Raw genomic sequence first — 8,666 nt, 5'->3', positions numbered from 1 at the left:
GGTTTAACGTCCCAAAGCGACTCAGGCTATGAGACGCCGTAGTGGAGGGCTCCGGAAATTTCGACCACGTGGGGTTTTTTAACGTACAGTGACATCGCACAGTACGCAGGCAGAGATGGGCATCCTCACGAGGGCGAACCCTAATGGGGGCGTCCTCACTCTCACCTCATGAGGATTTCACTCGGTGAAGTGAGGGTGAGGAAGGATGGGCGGATGAAAATACGCGAGGACGAGGGTGAGGAAGGAAATTCATGGTGAGGTTAGGGCGAGGAAGAGAAGACATGGTGAGGTGAGGGTGAGGGAGGGCACAATTCACTGTTTGAGGGCGAGGTTGGTGGCCCGAACCGCACTCTGGGCTAACGCTTTTGTCTATGCCCCCGTTAGAATTCCCGTTTTAACCTTTTCACCGTTTTGTTATATCAAAGAATTTCTTAACAAAACTGTTCTTTTTATTCCTGATTTCGAATATTTTTCCAATAAAAAGCATGCATTCGATCTTTGAAAAATATTTGAAGCAAACACGAAGCAAAATTACCATATTCAAGTTTATTATTTCACGCAATACAGAGAAACAACTTACTGCTGGTAATGAGAGAAAAAAATTAAAGAATGCTTGTCGTGACAAACAGTTGATTTCTTCACCGAGGAAGATTTCGGACGGTGCGGTAAATTTCAAAACAAGGGATCACGCACAGCGGTGTGTTGCAGCTCTTGCACCAAAACCATTCCTTCCACCCACCAACCACCAAATTCCTTGCAACAGAAAGAGACCGAGAAACACCCGCCTCAGTCACTGGCACCAATTTTTTGACGCGGGAGGGCTCACACGGACTGCAGCCCTTCATCTTCTCAGCAGCGTTGCGGTTAGTTTCTTCGACCACCACTGAAATGAGTTCATCATCGAGGAAACGCTGAATATATTCAAGCCAGTCATCAGGCGAGCGTATAGTCAACGTCTTACCGGGAACTGCCAGAAAAGGAAACCGAGGAGGTCGCGTCGATCTTCATCCCCTGACGCGCGCTCGCAAAGTTCGCTCCTGAGCTGTCCTCTTCTGCATCGGAAGAACTGCTCACCACAACGTCATCACTATCGTCCTCGCTCCCTGTAACAATGTACTCTTCGGTGCCCGAATCACCATCGTCGGAAGAAGATGACGACGAAGAAAAGTGTCTTTTCCAAGAAGGCGGGCCAGCAATACACGTATGAGGGTAACAACAACGATACACGCGTCGCCTCCGCCGGATGCCATTTTTAAACCCAGGTTGCCATACGAAAAAAACGTTTATGCCAGGGGGGCAAAGCGCGGAGAGGAGGTTGTCATACACTCGGGCAGCGCCATCTTGCTACTCCCATAGTTGCCTGTACTTATTAGTTGTTTGCGCTACTGAAAATTAAGCGAATATTTTCAATATAACTACATTAAATATAGACTTCTAAGACTTTAAACATCCAAGAAGATGTTTGAGGATTACACCAAACTGTTTTTGTTGTTCCCAAATTTGAAATATGCAAATGTGTACAAGAAAACTTGGGAAAGTTTCGTTTTCGTTTCGTCTGCTGTAGCAGCTGTAGGTTACCTACGTATGCTAGTTTATTACTACTTACGGCGTAGACTGCAGGACAGAATTAAGACACGGCAGTTTCATACGCCCAATACGCGCTGCATTACACACCTCTTCCCCCCATGTGTCTGCTCAAGGCGCTCCCTTGCATAGTCCACTGAGAGCGGTCTCCCTCTTTTTCGACCACGCGTTCTAGCCACTCTTCGCACTTTGGACTCATTCACTCCCGCCGCTCGGTTCGCAGCCTTTCGCACGAACGTTGCTTTCACTGCTGGTGTTGGTTTTGGATGTCTGATTATGTGCCAGGAAAGCGCTGCACACGCAAGTCGTTTCCCGTGCGCACGTTGGCCGATCGTATCTCTTGCGCGCACAGCGGTCGATCGATCACACACAAGAATCTGGACTCTGGACCCGTCGGCAGCGTTCAGAGCGACACCCGAAACTACCATAGAAGTCGGCCGGGCGAGTACCATTACCCCATCAACGCACAATACATGGTTCACTTCACAAGTAAAGCGATGCATCAATAAGAAGAAGCGTTTATACTCTAGACAAAAACTGACTGCCTCGAATGGTGATTGGGAGCGTTACAGGAATCATGCAGCAGCATGCAAGAAAGAGATTGAAGCAGCTAAAAAAAATTTTTTAATCATGATATATCGGCTTTATTAAAAAATGATATCAAAAAATTCTGGAAAGTAATAAATCCCAAGTCCCCAGCTAGAAATTTATCAATTATAAAGGATGACGAACACCTTTCGCCATCCCAAACAGCAACAGAATTTAATTTATTTTTTAGTTCCGTATTCACTGAAGAGATGCCAATTCCCCCTGATCTTAACTTCACTTCTGTTAGTGCCACCATGAATAATCTTATCATCACTCGTGAAAGGAGAGAAAGCTATTAACTCGTCGCCTGGTCCAGACGGTATATGCCCTGAACTGCTAAAACTAACAAACCCTATTGTATCTCACATTTTTACTGCCTTGTACCAGCAATCTCTCGACACCTGGTGCGTACCTGACTCGTGGAAACTTGCTCGTGTTACTCCCATATTTAAATCAGGTGACCAATCCATGCTAACAAATTACAGACCTATCTCGTTAACCGGTATGCCCTGCAAACTGCTGGAGCATATCATATCATCTGCCATAATAAAATACTTAACCGAGCACAACTTCTTTTCCCCTAATCAGCATGGTTTCCTACATTAGTCGTTCGTGTGAGACGCAGTTGTTCAAATTAATAACCGACCTTCATCATGCCGTGCACGATAAATTGAGGATTGACGCGATATTTATTGATTTCGCGAAAGCGTTTGATAAGGTACCCCATTATCGTTTATTAATGAAGCTAAATTCTCTCAACATTAACAAGCGTATTATCACCTGGATTACTAACTTCCTTACCAATCGTTATCAATATGTTTGTGTAAATTGGTGTTGTTCTTCCCCAACCGTGGTAAAATCCGGCGTGCCGCAAGGCTTGGTTCTTGGACCAATTTTATTTCTTATATACATTATTGATATAAGTGAAATTATTACCTCTACTACTAGATTATTTGCTGATGACTGTTATATATAGACAGATTACCAACCCTCATGACACCAACTCTTTGCAGACAGACCTGGACAGAATCACCACTTCGTGTGAACAGCGGCAAATGCAAGTTAACGTCTCTAAAACAGACTATAACATTCACCGCCAATAATCAGATTCAAAATCACTGTTATTGCATGAATAGTATTCCCATTGAGAATGTCTCCGCAGTCAAATACCTAGGTGTTCATTTTTCATCTCATCTAACATGGAATAACCATATCGATGCATGTCAGTAGATCATCTAAAGCACTTGATTTCATCAGACGTCACTTGCACCAAGCTGATCCTGCCACCAAACATTTAGCTTACACTACCCTCGTTCGCTCAAAAATAGAATACGCATTCTTAATTTGGAACCCGCATCAATTTTATTTAATTCACAAACTGGAGTCAATACAAACTAAAGCAGCGAGATTTATAACTAAGAACTATTCACGTCATTCCAGCATAACGGCAATCAAAGCGTCGCTAAAGCTACCATCACTCGAAAAGAGAATACTAGCACTATTATCACACTTTCGCAGATTGTATCACAGTCACTCTTCATTCGCTTCATACTATATTAGACCCGCCCACCGTATCTTTCCGCGCTTAGATCATGCTCTCAAAATCAAACCCATGCTTGCACGTACCCACCTCTTTAGTCACTCACCATTGTTTCTTGCCGTTCACCACTGGAACAAGTAACCGGGTGATATTGTCTTCACCTTAAATCATGATGCCTTTGTGCAAAAACTAATGTGTTTCTTTTACAAATAAATTCTGATTAGGAAGGCTCGATTCCTGCATATGCTCAACTTCGAATTTTCTGTACTTTTTTCCCATTTTGCCTGTTCTGGATTTGTGCTTCTTGTAGAGCTATGTGTGGAGTATTGTTTATATGTAACTGTACACCCCCCCCTTCCTATGTAATGCCTGAAAAGGGCCTTTAGTGTACGTGAATAAATAAATAAATAAATATGAGCCAAACCTTGCTTCTTGCCAAGAAACCGTGGTGCTGGAGTTGGCAGGTCCTCCTGTCACAAAATTCCGCGCATTTTCGAAAAAAAAACCGGCGCTGCGCCGAAGCAATCGCTCCCGCGCGCGGTAAAATAAAACAAAAACATAGCGGGGAAGGTCCCCCCGGAAAGTGCGTAGCTTTGCGTACTGCTGCAACTCAGCTCGCCGCGCGGCGCCGAGGGGGGTATGGCCGCGCGCGGCGTCGATTCTTCTCGAATGTCGGAGAAGTTTTTGCTCGTTGTCGACGGAAAGTGGGTAACCTTGACCGCGCCAAAGTGATGCCCTCTCTCCTTCGATCCTGCACCGATGACTAAGCGGGCCCCGAATGACCTAGATTGTTCTAGAAGGTGGTTTTCGCGCTCGACCAATGGGGTCGCGCTCCCGGCGCAAGGAGGAGGAGTTTGTGCAGTTGAAGCTGCGTGCATGTGCGCGCCTGCCCTGGCGCGAAGAACAAACAGACGCGGGCTGCGCCTATAAATTCGGGGCTGTAAACACTGTCTGTTAGCCCGAGCCGCCGTTCAAGCTTCCGAGAAGCGCGCCCGCTCGACTCCCGGGAGAACACCACTCGCCCAGCCCGGACCAACGAGGCAATGTGCGCCAACCTGCGGGACGGCCCCGTCGAGCTCCTCAGGTCGTCGGACTGTCGCAGGACCCGGTGAACAAATTGTGTTTTGTTTATTTGTCTCTCTCTGTGTTAGTGCACTTTAGATGCAAAGATTTTGTTGAATTTTATCTCTCTCTATTGTTGCTTTGCACGAGTTGCATTGTATTTGTAAATCACTTTGTGCATGTACGAGTGATTGTAAATTCCCCTGTATCGTATCTTGGCTGTATAAACTTTTTGTTTTGTGAACTTTTGGCTCCAACCCATCCTCTGGCTTGCGACCGGCGAAAGCTGGGCACCAAACGACCAACACCCTTGTCACTTGGTAGCTGGTCTCCGGCTGAGCTTCCCAAGCTGAGTCGAGGGCACCTCCTTTGTGACCGAGACCGCTACCCCCACACGCTTAAGGACGTCTGGGAGCGCACGCAAATGTGCGCGAAGTGGTGACACCTCCACAGAAGCTCAGTCGGTACTATTGAGAGTTTGACACGGACTCTGGGTAGAGTGATCACACTGCTCCGCGGAAGCTGCATTCAGTAGGTATACTTTGTCATCCATGCCCAGCTTTCTGGGACATCTACTACTTGCGCCATCTACCGGCAGTGGCGGCGACAGGGAGCGTAACTGAATGGGAAGGGGTACAAAAAACATCGTAAAACGTGAACAAAACCACCTACAAAAAATGCTTCGGGGATTTGTGTAATATACACTTAGCTGAGGAATGTGCCGAAGTTTCAGTCCTGTGCTAATAATACACGAGCTTCCCAGCGCGTTTGAATATTATACGATGCTGCCTACTGGAAGGGGCCAAAGTTTTGGCATTTTTCCAGACTTTGAAACTGTATAGCACCGTAACATGGATAGATATCGAAAATGCTTCCCGGTTTTAGGTACCCAAATATATGGTGTTTAAAATGGTGTGCAACGATCTGGCATAGCTTTGATCAAGAAGCTTCCTGAGGCCTTTTAATTGAAACCTGATATTGCCTAAAATATGAAAGATGGCGCCCGGTAGCGAGCTACGCTGCAGAAATGGTTCGGACTGCTGAAGTTGCGTCCATTTCGACGCTTACCTTTTTATCGGGTGACTTTTGCCTTGCAGACAAGAACACATGTCAGAGCTCGAACCCAGTGTCTCGACCGGAGCTTTAAATAAAGAAGTTTGTTACGATGACCATGCATTAACGCAGCTACATAAAGTATTCGCGGCTGTTCATATATGCTTGTCGTGGAGCAACTTTGCAAATTGTCAGCCCTTTGATATTATCTAAAAAGTTTATTGGGGTGTGTGATCATGATATATTAGGGTATGAGAGCTAGCTCGCCTGAATTTTAGCTATTCTTGTTACTTTTAAAGAGCGTAGCGGCATTCAAACGGCCGACATCAAAAAGTATTCGCGGATATATATGTTTAAGTTTATTCTTTTAATACTTATTTAAGAAAATTTGATATAGCTTTACTCAGAAACACTCTGAAGCTGTTCAGCTGTTGTCGGGAAGAACACAGAATTTGGAGTCTAGAAGCAAATAGCGTCTAGATAGACGTTCAGGTTGGTACTGTCACGTTCACCTGTAATGCTTTCAAATTAGTGACTCTAGCGTTGTCCGAATATGGTGACTCGAGTTTGCACTTAGAGTTCTAACCTAGGTTCATAACCTTTTGTTTTGGTCAACTAATTTTAATAAATGTGCTCGTTTCTATAGAAAATATATAAGTATGAATGTATGAATGAAAAATTTCACGCATGATAACTATTCATACTTTTATTGCTGCAGCTATTGGCAACTTTTTTTTGCTGTTCTTTCATTCTGACTTCTGTAATATGCATGCATGATGTATTGCCGGGATCCATCCTGTGTAACACAACTGAAAAAATGAGGCTTCGCTTTAGAGGTACGAAACTCCGCTTTTAAAGATACCGCAAGATACCGCCAACTTTTTTCCATTTTTGCAAACAAATTGTTGAATTTGATTGTGTCCACTTCTGTGCTACGAAAAAGCGCTTTTACATGGACGTCATCAAGGAAGCAGATCATAACGGTATATATAAATGGTAAATATGGTGGCTGTCGCAATTTGCGACGCTGCCAGTCGCTGCTACGCTGCTTCGTCGGCCGATTGTCGTGATATCGCAGTTAATTCTCCAGCACCTCCCAGAGTGACATCGCAAGGGGCCGCCAGGTGCAAGAGGGTAACCACGGATTAACAAGGTTAGTCGCGATGTCATATCAATCGTCTGAAGCGACTGTCTTGAGAGCCTTCTTTGAAGAACGTTTGCATGTGTCCTTTGAGGCTGGGCTGTAATCATTTTAAGCAATAATTTTTTTTATTTCACCAGTATAATAGATGAGTTGCGTTATCGCAAGCAGCTTGCTTTTAAGATTCATCTTCTTCAAAATGCTATGAAAACGTGCGAAAAATTGACCGCCAATAGCAAGATCAAAGGATGTCAAGGGGTATAAATTAGAGGGGGAAGAAAAAAAAACAAGTAAGTGTCCTGCCCACGCCAGTACAAATACTACATTGAGACTGTTAAAAGAATGAAAACTAGAAGTGCCCCCCATTAGGACGGCCAATAAAAATCAAGAGAAACACCCCCACAAATACATTCAAAGAGAGAGAGAGAGGCGGGTGGGGGGGGGGGGGGGGGTAAAGTCTTGCACAGGGTGCCGGGTGATGTAAGGCCGGCTCAGGACCCAGCCGCTATGCCCACATTTCAGCGTACGCGAAATGCAACAACGCTCCGGCTGTTTACCCCCGGGGGGTCGAATTAGTTCGAAGCACTCCAGTGCCCTGTCCCTCATAGCCCGTAATGGAACGAATTTGTATTATTTCATTGTAGCTTTTCCCAGTTCCCAGGTTACTCTGCCTGCAGCAGCTTTGATTTCTGTGGTCACGTGAAAAACTAATTATACTGCACTGAACAATACTATCGCTTACTTTGGAAGCAGCAGCGTTTGGTAAATCAAACCAAATACAATTGTAATAGAGAGGTAGAGCGCAACAAAAATAACCAGACGCTAAAAAGGAATGTATACAAATAAAATAAGTCACGAATTGCATTCTATGTTACAAAGGTAATAAGAATATCAAATAGGCAGGGATGTCATTATAGCACGTAGCGGAAAGCACAATGTCAGCAAAATACCATGAATGAAGGGGAAGCCTTCGTAACGATAACACTCATGGGAAGTAATCTGTTACGTTTACAGTATTATTCGAAGCACTGGAGGTTACATTTCTTTTCTCTTTTGCACCTTTGAGGAGGAAATCGAGCAAATGTAATAGGTTTATTTTCATGGCGTCGCTCTCAATAAACTTGCACTTGTCACACTATCTGATAGCTGGTGCGGAAGGGGTTATAACTTCCCGGCAAAAAGGCAAGGACAAGGGTTATAGTGCCGACATAAAATATTTTATTATGCACTTTTTATACAACATTTGGAAACAAAATGTGTACAGTCAGAATCACATAGCGTCATTACCTTGTGTTCATGTTACATGTAGAACCAGAACGATGCACTCCAAACGTAACGAATATGAATATAACTAAACACACTTCACAGCAACATGGCATACAAAAGAAGCAATACTTTGCGAAAAGAATAAAGAACAAGGCAAACTTTTAATCGGATGCCAAACAAAATGAGTCAGGAAAGAAGGACATACAAATGAACATAAATGATGGCATTTAATGTGCGTAGTAATGCTGTCGTCACTTTTCTCAAGCCTGTTTGTGCGCATTGTGCACTTGATGCCAGTATCATATGATCTACGTCCGATACGCCCAATCAATTTTCTTAAATTCGCTGCAAAATTTTTTCCTGCTGCCCCGCAGAACTTAAAGGCGTGTGTGCATGTTCATTTTCAAAGCACCCCCCCCCCCCCCCCCCCAA

At 44.4% G+C, this 8,666-nt stretch overlaps 1 long non-coding RNA gene across 1 annotated transcript; it reads right to left on the bottom strand.

Annotated features, from left to right (window-relative positions):
- Positions 1-531: 531 nt before the first annotated feature.
- LOC144097529 (uncharacterized) lies at positions 532-1,348 on the bottom strand. The gene is made up of 2 exons (XR_013307045.1): positions 962-1,348; positions 532-883 (listed from the first exon to the last, which is right to left on the bottom strand). It is a non-coding gene; the product is annotated as an uncharacterized LOC144097529 (long non-coding RNA).
- Positions 1,349-8,666: the final 7,318 nt, after the last annotated feature.

This window comes from Amblyomma americanum, chromosome 7 (assembly GCF_052857255.1).
Source record: "Amblyomma americanum isolate KBUSLIRL-KWMA chromosome 7, ASM5285725v1, whole genome shotgun sequence".
NCBI classification, from domain to species: Eukaryota; Metazoa; Arthropoda; class Arachnida; order Ixodida; family Ixodidae; genus Amblyomma; species Amblyomma americanum.
This window is presented reverse-complemented; position numbering and strand designations above follow the sequence as displayed.